Source organism: Phasianus colchicus, chromosome 3, assembly GCF_987193195.1.
Source record: "Phasianus colchicus chromosome 3, bPhaCol1.hap1.1, whole genome shotgun sequence".
NCBI classification, from domain to species: domain Eukaryota; kingdom Metazoa; phylum Chordata; class Aves; order Galliformes; family Phasianidae; genus Phasianus; species Phasianus colchicus.
In genome coordinates, this window is record NC_143438.1 from 12,273,707 (window position 1) to 12,299,351 (window position 25,645).

General features: G+C 42.9%; 1 protein-coding gene across 2 annotated transcripts in view; it reads left to right on the top strand.

The window, feature by feature from the left end:
• Positions 1-25,645, top strand: part of F13A1 (coagulation factor XIII A chain) — a 203,030-nt gene that overhangs the window by 39,781 nt on the left and 137,604 nt on the right. The window lies entirely within an intron of this gene.

The window sequence follows — 25,645 nt, forward strand, 5'->3', positions numbered from 1 at the left end:
CTCTGAGCTACAGACAGGAGAAATTGGCTCTGTAAAGTGACAGAGTTGGATAAAAGATTTCTTTGGCCATCTCAGTCTTTCTTGCTCTGAAAGCTGCAAGTATCATTTGCTCTGTCACTGAGTGAAGTTGGAGAAGAGAAAGCCAGTGTACTTTAGCAAACAGGAAGGCATCTAACAGGATAATTATAAAATAATGCTAAACAGTAGAGTTGTTCCTGAGGCAAAATCCTGGCCTGAATAAAGACAATAAAAGTAATCCCATGGATTAGAGATGAGGCCAAGATTTCAGCCATGATGTAGTACATTTGAAAGCTAATTCAGTACAATTCAAGAGACCTTGCTTTGGATAATGAGATTCAGGCCTATTTCATGTTTTGGATACTATCATAATGGTAAATTGCATGTCCAGGGCCAGGGTGAGAATTCAGGCAACTGTTCCTAGGCGCAGCGCATGTGTAACAGTCACGTAAAGGGATTTGGGTTAGGATCTGTCTGACTTGACCAGACTTCTGGTGATACCCAGCTGACAGCTGATGAGAGCAATGCAACTGCATAGAGAATATTAATCAGAGGCAATGGCCGGGATAACTGTAATGAACTTAAACTTGAATGGTGTAAAGTAAAAGTCCTTCTCACTGAAGTCTGTGAAGGGGATCAAAACTGGATATGATGATTTCTTACAAAATGCACAGCACTGTGGGTCAGAGCTGCGAGAACATAACCTTTACATTTTATTTTTTTCTTAAGGAATGATACAATGATCCTGCCTTTAAAATGTCAGTTTAATGCTCAGTGAACTAAGCAAAACAAAAGATAGGGCAAATGTTTGAAAGATATCCAGTGGGACTGAGGGTTATCACTAATAAGCTAAATTAAGCTCAGGACCACTTTAGAGATGAAAATAATTGTAAGCTGGGAAAATACATGTGAATAGTCTTGTATATTTACCCTGCTCTTACTCTTCTCTGCATGTCTACTCATAGATAATGCTGAGGCATGTTAATGGGTAAAATGGAGCCCAAGTCTGGATGGGAATGGTTTACCTGGACACTGGTCTTGTTTTTGTCCCACCTTGCCTCTCCCCACCCTATCCAGCTGGCACTGTTTTCCATGACAGTGACTGCTGAAGTACTTGTGCAAAGCAGCCTTTCATCTTCACAGAAGCCCTGTGGTAGCTGCTCTCTGGATATCCAGAAGCCTGGGCCATGCCTTGCAGAGAATTCAGTCTAAGTATAAGCAGACAGCCTAGGAAATCACAGAAACATAGAATGGCCTGAGTTGAAAAGGACCATAATGATCATCTAGTTTCAACTCCCCTGCTACATGCAGGGTTCTCAGCCACCAGACCAGGCTGCCCAGAGCCACATCCAGCCTGGCCTTGAATGCCTTCAGGGATGGGGCATCCACAACCTCCTTGGGCAACCTGTTACAGTGCTTCACCACCCTCTGAGTGAAGAACTTCCTCCTAATATCTAACCTAAACCTTCCCTGTCTCAGTTTAAAACCATTCCCCCTTGTTCTATCGCTATCCATCTTCATAGACAGCCGTCCCCCCTCCTGTTCATACGCTCCCTTCAAGTACTGGAAGGCCACAATGAGGTCTCCCCAGAGTCTTCTCTTCTCCAAGCTAAACAAGCCCAGTTCCCTCAATATTTTCTCATAGGAGAGGTGCTCCAGCCCTCTGATCATCTTAGTTGCCCTCCTCTGGACCTGCTTCAAAAGCTCCACATCCTTCCTGTACTGGGGGCTCCAGACGTGGATGCAGCACTCCAGATGGGGCCTTACAAAAGCTGAGCAAAGGGGAAAAAAAGTAGAAGCCTGAAAGTAGAACAACGCTGGGCTGTCTGAATATGGGCCTTCCTACTTAACTGGAAGCAGGATGATGGCTGGTGTAGATGTCCTAGCAGAAATCCAGTGTGATTTTGTAGATGAGCTCAGAAGCACTGTAGGCAAGTGCCTGCACCATTTCCCTGTCTGTTGCATAGACTCTCTCTTGCTCTTTTGAGACAGCTACTTCATTCTTTTTTTTGGCAGTGCTCCTGACACTGACTCAAAATGACAAGTCACAAGATTTCTTTGTGGGTGCGAGGTTGGAACGTGTCTCAATAGTTTCAGTAGCCAGTGTTCTGAGGGGAAACAGCCATGATGGTTAATGTTTTGGAAAGCTGTTAACTTCCAGTTTGCCCCACCATGTTGTTCTCAGTGGGAAAGAAATTCAGAAGGTTTAAGTTTACAACATGTACTCCAGACGCTGTTTCGCCATTTTATTCCCTGTGTAATCCTTGTATCTCCTAGAAAGTGCGTTATTACCAACTCCATCTGTTCTGAGAACTGCTTTCCCTTCAAACAGCCGAAGCCTGTGGGATGAGAAACTGCATTTAAACGAAGTGGTATCAGTGCTGGCAGTGGGAATTCTGCTTAGCAGGTTGCTTAGCTGGCCAACAAGCATGTTTCTTTATCTGACTGAAGGCTTTGACCATGGAGATAAGCAGCTCAAAATGCTGGTAAAGAAAGTTCTTTACTTGGAGAAGTGGCTTCACGTATCTATATCGCTCTTCACCTTGTTTTGATGCTTCTTCTGTATTAAAGGCTGAGAATGCCACTTTCTACTTATCAAGATTATTATGTTTGTAATATATATGGCAAGAGTAAAAGATATAAACTAGTAAGCAGATAAATGCTCCATCAACATCTGTAACTTCTTTTTGAATTTGCCAATACAAGATTGCTAATGTATCTATATGAGCAAATCCCCCCCAACCAGTAGCTTATACCACCAGCCTCTCCTCTCTATAGCTTTTCTTAACAGCAGTCAGTAACCAGCTCCATGTAGGAAGCATAGCAATAAGGAAGGTTTGTTTTATTCCTTCTTACTTCAGGGCCCATCTCTCCCCTTTTAAATTGCAAGTTGTAACTGTTTAAACAGGCATCAATGCTTATTGATTAATCAACATACTATTAAGTAGCCTAATGATAGATGCTATTAATAGAGAAACTGCTACCATTCATTTATAATTGTATTATTTTGCACAGTTAGAACTACAAAACCACTAATTATCATTCTCAAATCTCATAAATTGCACCCAGCTACTCTGTGATCATTGCACCATCTGCAATGTGAAAGTAGTCTCCTAAGATCCTAAGACTGCATCCCTAAACTCCCCTACAATTACCTGATTAATACTGGCAATGCTAACCTTGATTCCTCTACTTGCCTCCAATTAGTGCAAGTAGTTTCATATCTGAAGCACAGCCTGCATACCAGAGCAACAAAGCTACATATTTTTCATGTTCAGTGTTATACAGCATCCTTCCCTCAAATTGTTCTAATTACTCTCTGGGCTCCCTGCAGAGGCTTTAGCTAGTCATGAGACTGGTGGGGCTTCTTACTGGCATTTATACAGCTGTGACTTTTGCCAAAATGTTTATGGGTATGGTTTTTTCTATACTCCTGGCCAAGTAGTTGCATTTGCAAAACTTTTCCAAATGTAGACCTGGACAGCACTTCACCTCATTTTTGCAATAGGATTTTCTCTTGAGTTTCTTTCATAGAATCATAGAATGGTTTGGGTTGGAAGGGACCTTTAAGATCGTCTGTTTTGATCTCCCTTGCTACAGGCAGTGCCACCTCCCACTGGACCAGGTTGCTCAGAGCCCCATCCAGCCCAGCCTTGAATGCCTGCAGGGAAGGGGCATCTACAACCTCTCTAGGCAACCTGTTCCAGTGTCTCAACACCCTCAAAATAAAGAATTTCTTCCTAATATCTAATCTAAACCTACCCTCTTCCCATTAAAAAACATTTTCTCTTGTCCTGTCACTACATGCATGTATAAAAAGACTCTCCCCAGCTTTCCTGTAGGCCCCCTTCAGGTTCAGGAAGGCTGCTATAAGGTCTCCCTGTAACCTTTTCTTCTCTAAGCTGAAGAGCTTCAGCTCTCTCAGCCTGTCCTCATAGGGGAGGTTCTCCAGCCCTCCGATTATCTTCATGACCCTCCTCTGGACTCGCTTCAACAGCTTGATGTTTTTCTTATGTTGGGGGGCCCAGAACTGGATGCAGTACTCCAGCTGGGGTCTCACAAGAGCAGAGTAGAGGGGCCTTGACCTGCTGTCACACTTCTCTTGATGCAGCTCGGGATACGATTGGCCTTTTGGGCTAGAAGTACACACTGCCTGCTCATGTTGAGTCTTTTATCAACTGATATCCTCAACTCTTCCTCCTCAGAGCTGCTCTCAAGACATTCTCTGCCCAACCTGTATCTTTGCTTGGGATTGCCCCAACCTAGGTGCAGAACCTTGCACTTGGCCTTGTTGAAATTCATGAGTTTGTCATAGACTCATCTCTCAAGCCTGTCCAGGTCGCTCTGGATAGCACCCTTTCCCTCTAGTGTGTCAACTGCAGCATTCAGCTTGGTGTCATCTGCAAACTTGCTGAGAGTGCACTTGATCCCACTGTCCGTGTCACCTACAAAGATGTTAAATAGCACTGGTTCCAGCACTGATCCCTGAGGAACACCACTTGTCATTGGTCTCCACTTGGACATTGAACCATGGACTGCAACTCTCTCAGTGCAAATTCCAGCCAATTCCTTAACCAGCAAGTGGTTCATCCATCAAATTCATTTTTCTCCAATTTTGCAACCAGGACATCATGTGGGACAGTGTCAAATGCTTTGCATGAGTCCAGGTAGATGATGTCAGTTTCTCTTCCTTTATCCACTGGCCCTGTAACTTCATCATAAATGGCAACCAAATTTGTCAGGCATGGCTTGCCCTTGGTGAAGCCATGTTGGTTACCACCAGTCACCTCATCTTTATTTTCCATGTGCCTTAGCAGGGCCTTCAGGAGGATCTGCTCCATGCTCTTACCAGACACAGAGGTGAGACTGACTGGCCAGTAGTTCCCCAGATCTTTTCTTCCCTTCTTGAAGATGGGGGTTATGTTTCCCCTTTTTCCAATCAGTGGGAAATTATTTTATAATTTTTCTTGTATTATGCAAGTTCAGTGTAAGTTGAGTCTGGACCAAAGTTTCAGTTAGTTTTTTCAAACCCAAATATTTCTTGCTTTTGGCATCTTCGTATACTTCTGAATTTTGCAATGAAACATTTCCACAGAGAAAACTTTGCACTAAAAGCTTCACTCTGTTCTTTTTTCTTGTGGTTCCCTCTGAACAAAAGCTTTCTCCTTCAGACGTCTCCACGTGGGTCTCCTGTTAGTGAAAGACAGAAAAAGAGATGAAATTTGTCAGAGGAGATAAATTCCCTCTTTGTAGAAGTCAGCTTGCAGTGGGGCTGGGCTGCTATTCTGTGCTTTCTCTGGGTATCATGAAGCTGAGCATTGCCCAGCCCTGGCAGGCTCTCAGCACATGCCTTTTGCAGTTGTTTGGGATTGAGCTGCTTCTCAGCAGTATCTGCTGCTTGTACAACACTGTTGGTGTACGACGTGAGCCCGTATGGTTTTGTACCAGTCAGGTTTCAATTACTTTGATATATTTCTAAATAGCAGTGAACTACTATATCAGGCACCTTTCTAACTTCAGTTGCTCTTTTTTTTTTTAATTTGTATTTATTTATTTATTTATTTGATTCAAGCTTTCAGGAAAAGGGAATACTCAGTGGTATGGAGAAAAGGAAAAAACATAACTCTTTTTTGTCTTTTATATTAAGAGTTCAGGAAAATGTTTAAGTCCATGCATTCTTGTGACTTTTTAGGGTCCACCCAGAGTCTCTGTGAGATACATTAAAGTTTTCAGGTTTGTCTGCTACAAAGTGAGAGGGTGTGTATTTGCATCAACCTACACTAAAAGCCATGCATCTGCAATATGTATGTGCAAAAGCAAAGCCTTGCACAGCTTCCTTCTGGTTAAAACTTAAGCTTTTCCAGGAGGAAATTCTTAGCCAGTCATGAAGAAAGGGCAAAATGTATCTGGTATCATGAAGCAAGCGTGCTGAATGCTTCTGGATGTTAATATTTGAATCCCTATATTTCCAGTGTCCAGTATATCAAACATGCATGCAATTTTGGTGCTGCGATTATTCAATGTCTTCATATAAGAGCACAGAATATTTGCTAAACCTCTATTTAACCCCTTTTTTATAATGCTGGAAGATGAATAAATTTTGGGTTTTTCGAGCTTATAGACTTTGGGCAGTACAAGAGGCATTTGAAAATTGGGTATGAAGCCAATGGGTGGTACTTAGTCATAAGCAGTTGTCTGGTTTTCAGCTTTCATATATCATTATATTCTTTTATTGCCCTTGTTTTTGTGCTGCTGTAGCAGGGTCCTTTCTCTAGTGGTGAAAACTTTGTGCTCAGCCCCAAGGAAAGGGCTAAGTTGTCTCCTGCATGGACGCTTCTCATTGTCACCTTCCTTCCAGAGGTAGGAGTGTGTGAAAAGTAAAAAACACTTGATCGTGGTAGAATTGGGGCAGGAAGGTGGTACTCGTATGTTATCCTTTTGTTTGCATTCAGGAAGGAAACATAAGACAAGCTCATTCTGGTGCTCTCTGAAGAGGAGAGCTATACTTGTCATTTGGCTATGGTGACGCATATCCAAATGTAGAGTTAGTGCCTAAAATGAATCTTGGATGAGTGCTGCTGGGCATGCTTTGGGAAAAGGGAACAGGAAGGAGAGAAGAAGACTTAGTTGCACTCAGAGCAGAAGCAACGGTACATCCATACATGTACTGGTGCTTTGCATTGCATTTTTCTGATACAAATGCATATGAGCCTAAGACTAAAAAGAAATTGTGGCCTTTGAGTCATGTGGTCTCACGAAATGTAGCAGGGGTGGAAGCAACGGAAGCAGCTTTGATACAAAGAGAAAAGCATTCATCTGCTTCTGCATTTTCCCCCCCTTAATTCCACCAACCCCTATCAGGGGCTGTGTGGAGTTGTTGCTGTGGCAGACAGGTTTTGTGATGGGTGGGAATTTCATAGTGAATGCTTTTATTTTCAGAAAATACCACTTTACTGAGTCCAGTGAAAATGCTAGTACAGTTTGGCAATGTGCGTGCTAGCAGGAGAATTTTTTCAGCAACAGGAAAAAAACACTGTGGTTAGGGAAAAACTTCCCTTCCAGTATAGCATTTCTAGCTGATGAACTTTTTTATGTTTTGTGAGGCTAGAGTTCAAAGCAGGGACTTATATCAGGAGGTAATGGCCTTAAGTTGCTCCAGGGGAGATTCAAGTTGGTTATTAGGAAAAATTTCTTCGCAGAAAGAGTGGTAATGCTTTGGAACAGGCTGCCCAGGGAAGTGGCAGAGTCACCATCCCTGGAGGTGTTCAAGAAATGTGTAAATGTGGCACTGATGAACATGGTTTCTTAGGCATGATGGAGATGGTTTGATAGTTGGAATACATGAGAAGATCTTAGAGGTCATTTTCAATCTCAGTGATTCTATGATTCACCTGGGCTAGCAGACTCTGAACTACCACAGGTCGTTCCCCATTTGTTCAGATGAAGTCCAGAATGGGGGAAGCTTTGAAACATCAGATTTCAAAGGAATGAAAGAGGGAATTTTGTGCTACTGTGCTGTAAACTCTGGGGACTGCCTCTGAGTGCATGGCAGCAACAGTAGTGTGATGAGGAACCGCTTTGATGGGCAGCCTTATTTAGCTGAGAAAACAGCCTATGGTTTAGCATGAGCTTGGGTCAGGAGTCACTCTTCTGTTCTGCTTCACAGCTACACTTGTGAGCAGCTCTTCAGCCAGGCAATGTGTGTACATTGGTGTTGGAATCAAGATCAGTGGATCAATGCTCTGTACCAAAGCCCTGCAGCCTCCTGGATCGAGCTGGTTTGATTGCCAGCACTGCAGTGCCAATGTACTTCTTTGGATCGATGCAGATTGGTGCTGGTTAGGCAATAAGGAACAGCAGCTACCCGTGCCTGGGACAGATGGACTGGGGTGTGGTGCTGGCTGTCATAAGTCTGCTGGAAATGAGCATTTTTCCATGCTGGCTAATGGAGTTTCCTCTGTGTTCACGGCGAAATGGCTCTGTGGAATAAACTCTGTTCAGTGCCTGGGAAATGCTCAGCAGTACAACCTAGGGACTTCTGATAAAGCAGACTCAGCAGAGCACTGGCTAATAGTTGAAGTTTGGCTTTCTGGACTTACAGACAAATTCTGTTTGTAGGTGATTCAGTGAAATACAGGCACAGGAAAGTTATATCCCTAGATATCGTGTACACCTATAGGAAAAATGCATACAGTAGAAGAATATGAAATTTTGTAGACACACAAGACCTGTATTAGGGAACTTGGAAACTCAGCTTGGTTTTGGCTTGTATAATGGTCCACAAGCAGGGAAGAATGAACAAGCAAGCTGCCCTTGTTCTTCTGGGTCATCTCTCATGGATAACCTCTCTCTCCTAAAAAGATCAGATTGACTTCCACTCAGGCCTGACATGAAGCCTTAAAAAATGTTCTTGCAGTCAAATGCTGGCAGATATAGAAAGAAGTGTGTGCAAAAGGGAGCAACCAAAAGGCAGAGGTCTCTTGCCAGCAAGAAATATTGAGAACAACCATCTCAACTCTTTCAGGCAAGAAACGAGGACTTAAATTAGGCAAGAATTCTGGATTTCATCAACCTACTTTGCTGCTTTCAGAGTCTCCATTTTGGTACTCAAGTGCTCCCGATCTGATTGATGGATGATGAGATGGGATTTGTTTGAATGCATGGAAAACAAGGGCAAAGGAATGAGAGCTGAAGGAAGATTAAGTTTAAACCAGATTTTAATGGATTTTGAGACTGAATTTCAGATTGGTCAGCCTACTGCCAAAAAGCTGCGGTTTTGATGCAAATGAATTTGATAGCTGCTGCTGACGTCCTTCCAGCTACGTTCTCCCAGCCGAAGCGTTGTCTGGAAAGGGAGTTTGCAGATGCTCCCCACGATACTATTCCTGAGTTAATTCAACCATTCTCAGACTGTAGAAACATGGGGGTTTTGAAACTTGTCTTCATCGTGATGCCAATTATAGAGAACGTGTGGAGGTCAGTTTCTTGGTGGCTTGTGCTGTTTCAAATACTACTTCAGTGGAAGATACACCTCCCTCCGTATCAAGCATTGCTGTAATTGTGCAGGGGGATCTCAGCTGCTGCAGCCAAATCTAAATCTGACAGGAGTGAGCACAGCCTAGTACCATCTTCTTGCTCCTAGATGTGGGGAAGGATGTGCTACATCTCTTTCTCAGGCGAGCATGGCAAAGGATTGGTGCAGAGATGGCTTCAGTCAAGGGGAATTTTACAGGCTTGCTGAAATCTTTTCTCTGCTCAGTCTCATGGGTATGCAAGTGCAGTGAGCTCTTCTCCACCCAGCTACCTCAGGCAGGCACTCTGACAGGCACAGGTTGGTGTGGATTGCATCTGATGTGAGGGTGGGATAGAGCTGAGTGCAATCTGTGACAGGGCTTTGCCAACAAGGCAGCAATTATAGATCTGGGATTATACATGTGAAGGGCCATTTCCACTTCTCTAACGTTTCCAGAGGGAATGACAGAAACCATTTTAGGATGAGCTAGTCCCTGCTCTGTGTTATGGGTTGGACTACAGGATCTTTCTTTAGAAGTACAAGAAGATTAAGAATCTGTACATTACCCCCAGTTGCTGCTGAGGAAAAAAAATAGTGAGAAAAGCAACTATCTCTGATCCAGATCCTCACCTAATACTACCTTACAGTGCTGGCAATGTCACTGGGCCTATTCAGGCAGCTAAACTTTCTTTCTTTAATAGGAATTTCTTAGGGATGCAACAGAGTAGTGTATTAGGGAAGGCTGCTTTTTCTCAATGGATATTCAGAAAGCATCATCTGGGAGAGCTTCCAGCTCACTTTAGCTTCTTTCCTTAATAGAAGTCACTATGGATCAGAGCCACAAGTTATTTCCAGTGTATGGATTGCCAGAGATCTAAAATTAATACATGGATCTTCTTGTCCCAAGAGATCAGTGTGGCTGTGGATAGCTTTCTTTAGAAAATCCTGATGGCTTTCCTTCCCGGGTAAGAGAATACAGCCTTTGAGTTAGCAAGGACATGACAGTTTGCACTAGCTAAGCCCAATTTGGATGTTGCTGAGATGGAAAAGTGGGATTTCTTTAGTTTCCTCTGGCAGAGAAAAGTTTCACTAGCAGTCTTGGTCAAAGCCTGTTTGAATCTGTTTCCTAGCAGAAACGTGCTTGTCTTTCCACCCACTTCTGTCGCAGTCTCTTCCAGAGGATAGGTGGTGGTGAGAAGAAACATTTGCATTGGTTTTTAGGACTCAGTTTGATGGGAGCACCTCAGCCCAAGCTCTGAGCTGGCTGGAAAGAATGACGTGAGGAAATAGGATCGCAGAGCCTGGGGAGAAGCTTTGCAGACCACCTGGCCTTCAAATTCCTGGCACTGCTCAAACTTGTCTCTGTAGGAAATCCACGCTCCAAGTCAAGATCAGGTCACATGAGAAAATGAATTTGGCAGGAATATTATGAGTCCCTACTGATCTGCCAGCAAATCCACCCCAAGCATCTTGCTCTATGTCTCTATGCTCAGAATAGAGCAGCATAACTGACAGCCCAGCATAGAAATGTACTTGCAGAAGTGCCTGGAGGTGGCTTCTGCAGGCTTTCCCATGAACCAATGCTTCTGCAAGCTGACTTTCCTTAGTGCCACATTCTCTTTTTACAGTAACATCAAAGGCAAGGGCTGAGGAGGGGCTTCCAAGCAAAGAGAATTAAGGTGGGAATAAAAAAAGGCATTCCTCCTCCTTAGCTTTCTGTGTCCCTACTGTCCTAGGAAGGCTACAGTTCTCCTAGGTATTGTCTAGTCACACAAAAAACGTACAGATGTAGGGATAATTCATACTTCTGTGCCCACCTGACCTCCTCTGACATCATTAGCAGCAACTAGTGAGATGTTGCCATATGCATTTAAGTGCTGTTTTGTGCATTCTTTTTCCCCAAGTATATCAGCAGTAGAGAAAGGTGCATAAAGAAAATGAAATTCAAAATGACTCTGGCACAATTATAGTAGAAATAAGCTGCTATTGAGCTTAATGCAGACGGGAAATGAGATTTTATTTCCTCTTTTTTTCTTTTTCTTTTTTTTTTTTTTTTTCATTCATCTTTTGTATTAGCTGCTCTGTTATCATCTTCATGTGGGATTTTCAGAAATTTTGTAGCATGAGCATATGTCGGAACTGGGAGGTCTCTGTTACTAAAGGCAGAGTTTTTTACCTGTGCTATCAAGAGTTTCAGTGCTTTAGTATCTGTTCAAGGTGACTGGATGATGCACTTCTTACAGAAATTTTAAAAATTAGTTTTTAAAAATTAGGGGCCTTTTGTATCCATCAGCACAAATGTAACCATGAAAAGTCCTGATTTTCAGGGCTGCTGGTGTAAGATCTGTGTGCACTCAGGGTTCAAACTCTGAATTGTGGTGTTTCCTGCAGGAACTGAGTAACCAAATGTCTGAATAGTTTTCCTTTAAATGTGTGTATGTGACTGTTGGTGTGTTTATTTGTATATTTATTTATATACCTTATATAAATGTAGGACATAATATTTATGTTATATAAATATAGGCATGTGTAAACAAATATATCACCAAGTATATATTATGAGAGTAGTGAAGCACTGGAGCAGGTTGCCCAGAGAGGTGATGGATGCACCACCCCTGGAGACACCCAAGGTCAGGCTGGACGGGGCTCTGAACAACCTGATATAGCTGCAGGTATCCCTGTTCATTGCAGGGGAGTTGGACTAGGTGATCTTTAAAGAAGCCTTCCAACTTAAACGATTCTGTGATTCTACAATTCTAAATAAATACATATATTTATTTATGCATATTTCTAAATAGGATATCTCTTTAGAAGAAAGATCTCCTAAAATCTGAGACTGGATGGGTTTGTTCTCTCATGTCGTTTTGGGAATAGGTAATCTATCTGTGCATTTAATGTACTTAGACTTTAGTAAAGCCTTTGACTCTTGTCTCCCACAGAAAAGCTGGAGGCCAGTAGCTTGGACAGATGCAGTCTTTGCTGGGCAAAGAACTGTCTGGATGGCCAGGCCCAGGGAGTGGTGGTAAACTGACTTAAATCCGACTGACAAATGGTCATAAGTGATGCTTCCCAGGAGTCAGTGTTGGGGCTGGCCTTGTTTAATATCTCTATTAATTATATAGACAAGGGGATCGAGTGTTCCCTCAGTAAGTTTGCTGATGAGACCAAGTTAGGAGGAAGAGTTCATTTGCCTGAGAGTAGGAAGGTGCTACAGAGGGACCTGGATAGGATGTATCGATGGGGCTGAAGCCAATTCTATGAGCTTTAACAAGATCAAGTGCCAGGTCCTGTACTTTGGTCACAGCAACCCCAATGCACTGCTACAGGCATGGGGCAGAGTGGCTGGAAAGCTGCACGGAGGAAGAGGATTTGGGGGTACCAGTTGACAGCTGGCAGAACATGAGCCAGCAGTGTGCCCAGGTGGTCAAGAAGGCCAATGGCATTCTGGCTTATATCAGAAATAGTGTGGTCAGGAGGAGCAGAGAGGTGATTGTCCCCCTGTACTTGAGGTGAGGCCATACCTTGAGTACTGTGTTCAGTTTTGGGGTCCCCACTACAAGAAAGGCATTGAGGCCCTGGAGCGTGTTTCAAGAAAGGCAGCAAAGCTGGTGGGGGGGTCTGGAGCACAAGTCTTGCGGGGAGCAACTGAGGGAACTGGGATTGTTTAGTCTGGAGGCTCAGGGGAGACTTCATTGCTCTTTACAGCTCCCTGAAAGTAGGCTGCGGTGAGCTGGGGGTCAGCCTTCTCTCCCAGCTAACAGTGACAGGACTAGAAGGAATTGCTTTAAGTTGTGTCAAGGAGATTCCGGTTGGATAGTAGGAAAAACATGTAGACGTGACACTGAGGGACAGTTAGTGAGCATGGTGGTGATGGTGTGATGGTGGGACAACATGATCCTGGAGTCTTTTTCAACCATAATGAATCTATGATTCTCTAATGCTGCGTGCCCTCGACCTGCGTGCCCTCCTGAGGCAGGGGGAGGTGGATGCACCCCGGGGGTATTTCTCAAGGTGAAAACACTGATTAGCCAGCGTCCCCAGCGTTTCAGTAGGCAGAGGAAGGGCGGAGGCGAGCGTTTGAGCGGTGTTAGTGAAACATCGCGGTCAAAGCGGAGAGGAGGGCGGGGCGCTCCGCTCCCGTCGCTCCCCGGACGGCCGCCGGGTGGCGCTGTTCGCCCAAGTTGCGGCCGCCTGTGCCCGCAGGGCGCTGCTGAGGGAGCGCTGCCTCAGCGCGGCGCGGTTAATTAATAACTAAATGCCGCGGGCGGGGCCGCAGCTCCCGCCCGGCTCTGGCGGCAGGAGAGCACCGTGCTGCCGGGGCCCGGGGCAACTCGTGAGGGGGTTTCATTAGGTTTCAAGAAAGCGCTCTGGAAAAGGTGTGGAGGAGGCGAACCCCGGGTGCCTCCGCGTTTTGCAGGAGCTGATGGCAGCATGCTAGGTTTTCCTAATTTATTTAGCATTCTCGTCACAACTTCCATTGTGGAGCTTTCCCGTGCGAGGATTAACCACCACAAGCGGTGCAGTGCAACGCTGGCAACCTCGCTAGAAATCACGCAGCCTGAATAACGATGAGAGCGGAAAGCAGGGCAGAAAATCCACCCTTGTGCTCCAAAAAGCATCGCTGTGCCGTACCTACAGACTGAGAGCAGCCCCATCCCACAGCCTGCTCTGTCCCCTATCCATAGGGGGATGTCAAAATGCAAGGTGAAAAATGCAAACTGTGGGGCTTCTGCCCAGCGCTGGGCTCCCCGCGTGCTCTGAGGGCAAGGGCTTGCATCAGCCATCTTAAGGGCTGGCTCCCTTGGCCAAAGGCTGGCAGCGTGGTGCAGCGCCATAGAACCAGGTGGCTGATGGCCGGCCGAGACCAGTGCATGGCGGTAACATTCAGCCTAGGTGACCCTCGTGTGCCTCCTGCCTCAGCAAGCGCGTGACTGGAGCAGGCTGCTCAGGCAGAGTTACCATTTCCTGGAGGTGTTCACAAAAAAAGGACAAATGTGGCACTGAGGGATGCGGTTTAGAGCAGTCACAGGCATGGGTTGCTGTGGCTGGACTAGATGATCTTAGTGATCTTTCAGCCTTTATGATTCTATGATAAGCACTGCCGGTGAGTCTCTCTGAAGCAAACAGGCTGGCTCCTCATTTGTTTCTCCCTGTCAGGATGATGAGCCCAACTAGATTTCTTTCTGTTTGTGTTTGCTGCTCGTCTGTGCTGACAAAACATGCGTAGTTTGTAGCTCCCTCGCTTCAGCTGGCTGCTGTTCCATTTTAATGCGAGGCGCTTCATCGGAGGTCATTTACTCAGTGTGCTGCTGGGCCATTTACAAATATGAGCTGATGAATATTTCATCGCTGTTCACCAGGAATTCTGTCGAAGGCTGGAGCTTCATGGCAATGACTCAGTACGTGATGCGCTTAACCTGAAATTGTTTCCTTGCTGCATCTTTCATCAGACGTGCTAATTGCTGATGTTGAAGAGGGAAAAAATGTGGCAGAAGGAATATGTATTAATATAATAATACTCTTGATCGCCCCTTGATTCTCCTTAAATATTGGTGGAATCAGTGCTGCTTAAGAAAGAGGCTGTTCTAATGAAAATACAGGAGCAGACATCCCTTTCTATTTGCTCTAAGAGCAATACCAGGCTGGTTTCCTTCCCACAGTGCCACACCTCCAGGAGGGAGGCTCTGCTGCACTCAGAGAGCTCCTCTTAAGTGCCAGGAAGAGTGAGTACTTGCAGCGGAGTAGGTGGTGAGACTAATTTATCTTACTGCAAAACATCTTAGAGGAAGCAGGGCACTGTGTGCAGGGAACACGTGCTGCTCCTAATGCCTGCCTGAGACTGCAAAGAGCCTCGAGCAATAGTTCTGCAGAAGAAGACCCAGGCCATTTATCTGAGTCCAGTGATGATTCAGGCATCAACATCATTAGGTATTTTATTGCTGAGCCAGCTGAAGAAAACAGACCTATATAGAGTACTGAGGTTGAAAGCAGGGGCTTGTAAAGGTAGTTTTCTAAAGGAAGATGATGTTGTCCCATGACAGAGGAATGGCAGTAGAAAGTCACAATGGGTTTGTGCAGATGTGCTGGTGGCTGTGCCTCACACGCTGGCAGGGAAAGCAGAAGAAGATGTTTTCATGTTACCATGTTGCATGCCACTGTAAAATGTTCTTCTGGATTTTTTGGCCTGCATGGATTTCACGGTAAAAGATGTCTCACCTCTGATAACTAGTGCTTTGGGGAGCAGTAGGACACACTGTGTTTTGCCAGCAAAAAATAATATTAATAAAAATCCAGCCAAAGAGCTTCTGTAGTAGTTTGAGCTTCTCCAGCTCTCTTCTCAGCAATGATGAAGTTGAGCTATTGGGATCTGCCAGTAACAAAGGTTATTGTAAATGTGAATAAAGACTCAAGCACAGGAGAGGGAGATGAAGCCATGTGTACCTGGAAGGCTTCTAGTTCCCTGTATGTTCAGAAGCTTCTTTCTGCTGCCAAGATTGGAGGAATAGGCTGCAAAATGTGCTGGCTTTTTGCTTATTGCTGCTAGCTGGTCATCTTGTGCTTCAGAGCTAGAGAAAGAGAAGCTGTGAATGTATTGAATTTGGTAGCTTTGTGGGAAGCAGCAGGTCATCTTGTCAAATCAGAGGAGAAAGCTTGGTAGTTTCAAAGCCAGAAGAGTTACAGATCTTAACTGAGTACAGAAAAAAAAAGGTTGGTAGGCTTTTTTTATCATAGCTTGGTGTATGCTATACAGATTGCAGCTCTCAGTATTGTAGTTTGTCTGGCACAACTTGCTGTTTCACAAAAGGCTACGCCATTCTGCCCTGATAGATAATGTCCCAAATTGGCACACTGAATTGGCACCCTGTTTATGGCAAACTCGTGCCATGCACTGTGTAGAACAAACTGGATCTAGAAAATGGGCAGATGTGGAACTAGATCTGGTTCCCCAGCCTACTAGCTCTATTGGCAGTGAGCAAGAGTTTCATGCTGGTGATGCTGTCTACTCATCCCTGGTGAAAAGGATCTGGTCTTGTACTCATGGTACCAGAACTGACCCTCAGCACACAACTGCTTTGAAGGAGCTGTAATCTGTATGCTCTGTGGTATTTCTACATATTTCTCTTGGAAATCCAACCTTTCTGACTTGTTTTATCACCTGTGTTCTTTACCTCTACTTTTGTAAGTTTTGAGGGGGTTTTGTTTGCTCGCTTTTTTAATTTGAATAATGTCTTCAGACTTTTTTGGACTGCTGTCCTGTGATGCGAAGGGCAAATTGAAAAATGCTAAGGGATAGGCTATCTTGCAAAAGGAGAATACTAACAGCCTGCAAGTTAGGTCACTGGGAACTTTATGCCAATATATATGAAAACAAATAAAAGCAAGCAGTGTAGAAGAAAATGTAAAGGCACTTTAGGCTCTATCATAGCCTTTGTTTGGTTTCTTAGTATATCTTTTTTTAATATATATAATTCAATTTTTATTTGACCAGTTCCAGTGAGAGAATCAAACTGATTCTATAACCAGCTCTTCCAAAACAGCTCAGTAAATCTCTAGATCTTTAAAATATAATTAATAACTTTGTGTAGAATGAGGCTTCTGTGGGGGTGCAGGCATATGTGGGTGGCTACTGAGAATACATGGTAATCTAACCACTTCTTGCTGTCCCTCTTTCACTCCTTCTGATACATGCAGATATTATGGGCCAAAATTTGCCACTTCTGTCAAACCAGAAATAAACAAGGCTAGTCATAGGGCAGAACATGACTTTCTATGAATATAGGTGATAGGAACTGCACCTGAAGAAGGAGCAAAAGTAGTAATTTTTGATAATGCTTGGTTAGTTTTCAAAGAAAAGAGTGAGTGAACAAATGCATTACACTCTCTAAGAAGAAAGAAAGATTATTACCAGTCTAGAGAAACTTGGTGAAGGCTGGACGGTTTCGATGAAAATTGCTATTTGAAGCAGTGTCCACATTTTGATTCAGCGTAGGTTTTCTAAGCTGCATAGCTGACATTTCCAAGTTTTTCACACTACAACTTTACAGCACTCCAGCCATGAATTAAGCAAGTTCAGATACTGCACAGAAGAGTAAATACAGCAACATTTATTTTTTTACTGTACTCCATTAGTCACAGTTCTCACCAGACATGGATGCTGCATGCTATGTCAGCCCATCTGTTGGCTGATGTCTTTGCTTGTCCAGCTCTTAAGTAAGCTGGGACTGTAAGAGTCATAAAATATATTTTGGGCCTTGGTGTAAACTATTTTGAGCCCTCCAGTTTTTCACAGGTGTTTCCAGAGCTTTGGCTGGGCAGGCAGGGATGCTGATAGGAAGCCCAGAGAAACAAGTAGAGAAAGGGGAAAAAAGTCCCTCTTTCTCTTCCTATTGGAAGCACTTGGTTCCACATGGTGGTATTTGACTTCTGTGTCTGGCACCCCTGCAGTTGGTAGTACTGAAGTCCAGCTGCAGACTGAGCTGTTAGCAGGTTGTTGGCCATTGCAGTGTTATTTTCCCCTCTGTACTGCACTTTTATTAGGCTTTATCTGCTACATTGTGCCCAGTTCTGAGTCCCTAGCACAGGAAGAAAGGATATTGGCTAATCGGAACGAGTCCTCAATGCAGGTAGGTATGTGGGTCATATAACATACAAGCAGAAGCAGGAGATGGTATTTTGTTCATCCCAGAGAAGATGTGGAATGAAGATGCCTGCAACTGAATAATAGGAAATTATTGAAGAGATGTAGCCAGATGTCCACAGCACAGGGATGAGAGGCAACACCCACAAGTTGCAGCATGAAAATGTCCACTCGGATGTTATGAGGATCTTTGCAGGTATGGCAGTCAAGCATTGGAAGTGGTTGTCCAGAAAGGCTGTGGATCTCCATGGTTGGAGGTATTCAGCTTTGAAAGTTGGACTAGAGCTCCCTTTGTACTTATATTAGTTCATGGTTCCATGGCATTGTGTAAGAGTTTGAGGAGTGTTTCAAGTAATCTGTGCTGCCTCCAAAATGCCCCAGCATGACTTCCAGACAAGAAACTTCCATTACTTTCAGAAACAAAACCCCCTTAGGACTCCATACAGTGAAAAACTGCCAAAAATTTGCAAACTGGCACTCCCCATACCTCAAGCACTCTCAGCTTTGCCTTTGCCTGCTATTTTCCGGTGTGTGACAATGGCCATTAGATCCGTCTCTAGCTGAAAACATCTGCTTTAATAAAGGGCCTGGAACAGTACAAACCACACGTGGAGATCAGGCATACATTGGCCCAGGGCTTTCCAGGTGTCTCCCTGTGGTCCTCGGCAAATTCTTATGGAAAGCTCTGGCCAAACTTCACTGAGGGACTTGAGGGAGAGTTCTTCTCTCTCTTCATCATCAGCAGATGTTATTGATTAACTCCCTGCTTTTTTATTTACTTTTCTTTTTTCCCCCATGGATTTGAACCTACTAGGCTTAAGACTTGGGTCTCAAGAGGCTGAAATGAGCATCCATGCTTTGGGATCAACCAAATGTCATTTAGACCATACCAGCTTATCTGAATAGTATATAAAGACAATTTTTTTCTTCAATTTCATTTTTGAAAAAGATCTTACCTCTTATCCCATAATAAGAAAAATTAGAGTACTTTAGATTTTTGCAACTCTTCCATATTTTCAGAGGGTCATAATATATGTCAGTCTGGAAGTGAGCTTGGGACATATCTAACCCCGCTTCTTGCTCAGAGTAAGGCAAGCAATGATTTTAAACCACGTTGTTCAGAACTTCATCCAGTTGGGTTCTTAAAGCTCTCAGGTATAAAACTGTGCAATCTCTTTGAGCTGTGACTATTCCAAAGAAGTCAGTTGTTCCCATTTTTCTAGAAAAATGTCAGTAAGATGAAGCCCTGGTTCAAAGGAACATGTTGCATTGTCAGCAGAGCACTGTGTGCAACCTGATTATGGTTTGAATAAATCGTTAAAATGTCCTGCAGCTTTCCCTTTGCAATGTGGATTCAGTAGCCTTGAAGGTGCCAGAAATACTGTATCCTAGTTCAAATTGCAGCTCACCTCCAATGCAGTTAGAAGTTCTGGCTCTCTCCTTTCCTTCAGCCCTGGAACTCATCCAGTTCTAGACAAAGTCATGCTGGTGTTCCAATCCACAGCTAACTCTGAGGCAGTGCATTGTTTCTTTGGTAATTTGGAGTGAATAATAGAATCACTGAAGGGCACTCTCTTGTTAGCAGTCAGTAAAATATGAAAGATTTCTGCTTGACAACTCTTGAAAAGATATGCTAATTGTAAAAATAACTGTAAGAACTGCAGAATATGCCAGCTTAGCCTCAAGGTGCTATGAGTTCTATTCTTTGACCCAGGAGACCTTGGTCAAAGTTCACAGCCTGTACTCAGCAACAAGCATGACAGCTGCCAGGTTTTGGGTCAGCAGAGATCCCAAACATTGCACAAAGCACTTGTAAAGTTCCTTTTGTGAGTCAAAATTTTTGTGGTTTCAATTTTAGGACCACGTTTACAAATAAATGAATGAATATGTGATGTGAGTGTAACAGGAAAGAAGTGTGGTAACTGACCTATTACTGGTTGCAGAAAGTTTTTTGAAGCATCTGCTCTGATCTCTGACAAATACCTGGTTGGTTTTGAGTTTGTTTGTTTTTATTATTTTTATTTTATTTTATTTTTTGAGGAATTGGAAGTTTTTTGCTTCTTTGTCCCTGTCTCCTTTTCTATTCACTAGAACATGATGGAGCATCTTTTCTGGGTGAGCTTCAACAGGATAGATGAATTTCTGGCATTTATCTTGATTCTCAATGCCAGGAGAGAAAAGAAATCAATATTTAATAATTCCTTCTTAATACAGCCCTCCTCTGTCCCTGTTCAGAATATTCAAGGTCACCAGGTGCTATTCCAAGTCATGGGAACAGTAAAAGCTGTGCTCTGAATGCTATCATATACTGTATGTTGTTAAGCTCATAGGTTACTTTCAAGGACACCTCATGACAGCATATAATAGTAATTTTAATATGATGTACTCAGATGGATTCTCTGTTAACCAAGTGGATAAAAGAAGCAACTTTCTAACTGAAGCACATGTTTCCCTCTGATAATGTTACCCTCCATCAGCCTATTAATAGTAGAGGCAAAGTTTAATTAACAGTTTTCCTACAGCCCCATTCGCCTCCGGTCTGACACTGAGCTCAGTCATGGTGGTTTTCTCTCATTTGTCCATTGCTATAGATATCTGTCTTTTTGTTCTTTTTGAAATGGATGGTGAGCTACTATTTGTATTTTTGGATCACTTAAGGAAATAAAAATGTAAGACAGTCCCCAGCCTGCTGAATTCACAGTTTTACTCAGAAGTAAAAATCATCTGAAGCGTATATATGATTCAGGCTCCAAATTTAAGGTAACTGGGCTACCTAGAAGCCCAGATTTCACTGTCATGTTAATGTTGCTTCAGCTCCCAGACTTTTTTGGGATATAGTACCCAAGTGTATACCTTTCTCCCACACTCTTGCCATAGGACAGTGCAACTAGGATTGGACTTGCCTTCCACGAAGCACAAAGCCCTTTTCAGCAGTACTTCAACTTCCTATTGTAAACTAGACTTTATGTTTATTTTTACTGTTTTTCCAGAAGAACTTTCAAACTGTGATGTTATATATTTTTTATGGTTCTGGATGTTGTTCCAGCTAGGGGCCAAATCATTATGAAAGGAACTCCCCTATGGACCCTGTCACTTTTCCTTGGGTAACTCCCTGTAAAATTCATGCAACCTAGTGCATACAGTGTCATATTGTGTCACTTGTTTTGTCATCATCTGATCTAATTTTTACTTTCTAAAATGTGCTCCAAGTTTCAGGGATATTGGATACTGTTCAATTTTATTTTTAAATTACCTATTCCAAATAACCTGTTAGCAAGGTTGTACTTGATAATGAGCAGATAAAACTTACTCATTCTGCTTGGTAACCATAGGCCTTAATTTATGAGTTCACTTACTGAGAACTGTCTTCTAGAACTGCTTCTTTCTGTAAGTGGCACTTTCTTCTATGCTGATACTGCAAGCAAAAGCTGAAAAAGTTTGTAGATCTCACTTCTGCCTATACACACACCAAATTAATCTTTCTTAGCCTCTTCTGAGATCTTCCAACATAAACTGCTTGGCAAAACCCAACCACTGAGAATTTATGAAGTTTGGGTAATAGTAATTTATTGACTTCAGTGTTCTTGTTCATGTGTAAGACAGTCTGCTGAAGGAGAAGCATTCATGCTTTATTACTCTTCCTTGAGCAATGACATTTTTATTTCTAAAGCATTGTTTTTCTCTTAATTTAAAGGCAAAACACAATTTCCCTCATTTTGACACATAACAGAAGATTGGCCCGAGATTCTTTGAATTCCTGTTTAATAATTACCAGATTCACTGTCCAACTTTTCTTTCAAATAATTGTAGGATTCAGTGTTGAAAAACAGAATGCTCAAGAATAAAAGTCATCATTGAGATGTCATCATTGCTTTTTTCTATAATAGCACAGATATTTTTTACTGTAGCTTCACAAATCATCCTAATTGGAGTAGATGCTCTACTACTACTACCTCATCAAAACTGTTATGAGGACAACAGAACTTACTGAGCCTGGGCATCTGTGAATTTGTGTCCCAACCTATATACCAGTGCAAAACTGCTGGTTCAACTCTGTGTCCTTCTTAACAGCTCTATTGGACAGTAAAGAACAGTTGTGATGCCAGTCTGCAGCTGTATGTGTACGGGTTTGTTGAATGTCTCAGGCTCGCTGGTTTATATATAGCAGCTGAGTTTTGCCTGCCTTTTCCTTAATGGAAAGCTCTAATTTTGGTCTTTCTTCTCTCTCCAGCTGCCAGATCCCTGAAACTTATAAAAATATAATTATCTGTGAGACTCCAGCCCTTCAGCCCTTCTTTCAAAATTGGTTAAAATTAGCTGGAGAGAAAATTCACTAAAGGGAAGCTGACAGACAGGAAATCAGGCCAAAAATATATCAGCCATCATGTCAGTTCTGGGTGTCATGGGTAGCTGTTAATGTAATGCCATGTTTTTCCCAGGCTGGCCTGTGAAGATAGCCATGTTGGTGTCCAGGAGGTGTGATTACTCTGTACCTGTTTCAGTGACGAGCTCCTTAAAAGCATTCAAAGCAACCCTCAGCTCTGAGCATCCCTGCACACTCTCAGAGGGTGCTCAGCAACCTAGGGTGATCTGTTCCTTGTGAATCTGGGGACACATCAGCCTGCCTGTTCAAGACACATGGGGCTTGAGTGGGGCCAAGAGCTTCAGATAAGAGCAGAAAGGATGCTGTAGCTGTGAGGGACTCCTTTCTGGAGAAAGATTTGGGACCTCATCACCCACCCTCTGTGCACAAACTGGCGTTGCTGTTATGGGTGAAATAACCTTTCAGTGTAGACCAGAGTTAACTCATTAAGGTCCCTCCCATTTCCAGCTATATTTATTTTCTAAGATGCAGTCCAATGATCTTAAGTCCTTGGTACAATGGCCCTGTGTGTCTAGCTCTGCCACCCTCATACTGTAATGTCGTGCATGGGCTTATCACAGAGATAGCTTTCTATGCATGGGGGATTATCAATTTTAGGCCTTACTGCTGCAGAGGACCCATATGACCAGGTTTAATTTTGTGCCTGGGAGTACTTCTGTTGCAATCAGTCCTACTTGAAATCAGTAGGCATCTTCAGCTATACAGAATCAGGCTGCATAGGTTGGTCCCCCGGCTGAGGCTTTCTGCAAAGTTTGTTCAACACACTGTGCCTGTAAAGACATCACAGCTGCTGTTCCAATGGTGTAAAGGAGATATTGGTGTTACTTGCCTTTTCAAAGTGTTCTGCACTGCTGAAGACTAAAAAAAAATATGTATTTCTCTACTGCGTAGTGCAATTTGTTGAAGAGATTTCAGAGAGAGCTCTAAACTACTTAGCTGTAAGTATTATAAGCAATGTAGCTGCATTAGCACAGAGCTCAGCTGGATAAATTACCATTGTGCAGCATAGACATACCTTAAATTTCTAGCATGGTTTCCTCGGTGACACTTTTTCAAACCACAGCTTGACAACAAAACATGCTTTTTTTTTTTTTTTTTTTTTTTGGCTCCTCCATAACACTGTGCTAGAAAAGCTTGCATACATTTTTCTTTTATATTATCTCACTATCTTCTCTTTTCAAATAAATACTATGCTGACTGCCTCAGATTATTTCATTCTACTTTTTTTATTGGAGGTGTCTTCCCATTCATTTGAGTCTGGAACTTTAGTAACCGAACTGTTTCCACTGGGGCATAGAAAATGCACCTCTACATTTATATAAACTGTTGTTGCAGTTCCCTCATGATGAAAGAGTAGACACAATTGGGAAAGAAACGGAGATCAAACATTGTCTCTATATAAATCTATGCAATTCTGATTACACCATCTAATCCAGAAAGTAGTAGGACTGGAAAATGCTCAGAAAAATGGCAAGAAATATGTTAGATACTGTAGTTTTTATGGCAGGAGAGTAAGTAGCATTCTTCAGTTTGGGGAGAAGAAAAGTAACTGGAGGGACACTTGAGAGGTACCATAGAGGCCTGGTGTGAACTGCATGGAGAAAGTAAGTAAGGAACTGCTATGGGCAGCAACAATCCAGGAGTATCCAGTGAAATCCACTGGGAAGCAAATTTACAAGTCTTCAAGGAAGAACCTTCCTTGCAGTGATGGATAACTAATGAAAATTATTGCTGCAGCATGTGAGTGAGACGAAATACTTAAAAGGCATCAGAATGAGGTTAGATGGCATGGACTAAGAAAATTGCCTTGGTGGTAGTTCAGCAATGATTAAGGAGTTTAGTGGGTGAAAGACAGGAGGGCAAGGATGTTGCCTTGTCCTAAAAGTGAAAATAAATCATTCCCCTTTGCCATTCTATGTACTAAAATGACTCTAATTGTGATGGCAAATGTAGTATTTTACACAGTGTAGATTCTTAAGCTAAAACGTTGAAGAGCAAGGGAGAAAGATGTAAAACATGACTGTCAGAGCTGTATTTTCTCAGTCTCCCAGAGGAAGAGTAACATAACTGTTCCAATTCTGGGAAGCCTGTAGGAAAATGAGAACTACTACGGTGTGTCAGAGACTGATCCCTATCCTGACATACCTCCCCTGCATCCCACTGTCAGGTGCTCAGGGAACTCCTGAGATGAAAGTTACATCAGGATTGCTTTGTCTAATGTACTACAGTTGTTATTTTAGACCTTTGTAAGGGCAGGGAAAAAATGACAGCAAAGATCATAGGAATGTATATAAGGCTTCAGTTCCGCAGCTGTTTAAACATCCTGCAAAAGGTTCTCTTTTGAGCCACTTGCTAAGGAGAAGGTGTTTTTGCAAGGAGGTTCTGGGTTCAGTACAGAATAGACTACACTCAGTGCCTGTTGAAGTCCTTTGTAGCTGCCTTTTCTTTACAGGTAGTTTGCTGTGGCATTTAATGGTTATGTAGTGAATTTTTTCTTCCTGACTGCACCATCCCAAGAATTTGATGAACGCATTGAGCAAAAATCCTGTGTAGTCAGCATTTCCCAGTGAAGTGATGTGAGATGAAGTTTTAAGCTTATGATTGATATATGGGTTTTGGAGTTGATGCATGTTTGGGAGGGTAAATACAAAGGTTCTGGGATCACATAATTGCTGCTCGTCTGAACGGTCATTCTGGGACTGAACAATTATCAGGAATTGGACTGCAGACAGTGAAAATTAGATGTGCTGCTGCAATACACAGGGCTTGTAGTTGGCTAAAAAGATGACTGACATAATAAATCTGATCCCTGATCTTAGTTACGTGAGAACAGTCAAGAATAGTGTTATTTTTGCTAGAAGAGTTTGTTCTAGCTCTGTCTTTATACCTGGCAGCGAGGCAGTAACTCTCAGACACAAATCAGAAACACCCACACACAGCCCTTGATTGCTTCTTTTTCAACTCACCATGCAATTGCCATATGTGAATCTAGCAAGTGACACTTTCTAATGTAAAGCACTATCACTTTCCTAAAAGTACAAGCTTAAATAGACTGTATGATTGTGTAAATGAAACCAATAGCAAGTCTAGAATGTGAAGAAGGATGGACTTCTAATAGGACAAGTGTTCTCTACTAATAACAAATGATAATTATTGATATTGGTAGCAAAAGGCTAAGAATTTAGATGTCAAAGAAGCCTGGATTCCAGTGTGCATGCAAAATAAAACCTAGTGAAGGAAGGATATATTGAAACTCCCTGCTTTATGAAAGGCAGGTTGTCCCCATCCTTTTCTGATTTCATCCTCTGCCAGTTCTGCTTCTGAGATGGTCAACATACAGAGCAGGGCAGAGCAGGGTAATCCTATTTGATCCTTCACTTAGAGGATTTTTTTCCCATTATCTTGAGATTCATCTTTCAGAGATCCTCTTAGCATCCCAGCAGTATGTGTACAACAAACTGAATCTGCTTGTAGAGGGAATAAAAAAGTGAGGAGGACTGGGGAATGTCTATGTAGCCTCCTCTACACTAAAACAACAGCTCTTCAGAAATGATCCAGAGTGAGCATGCGCAGGCACTGTAGGGCTGAACGA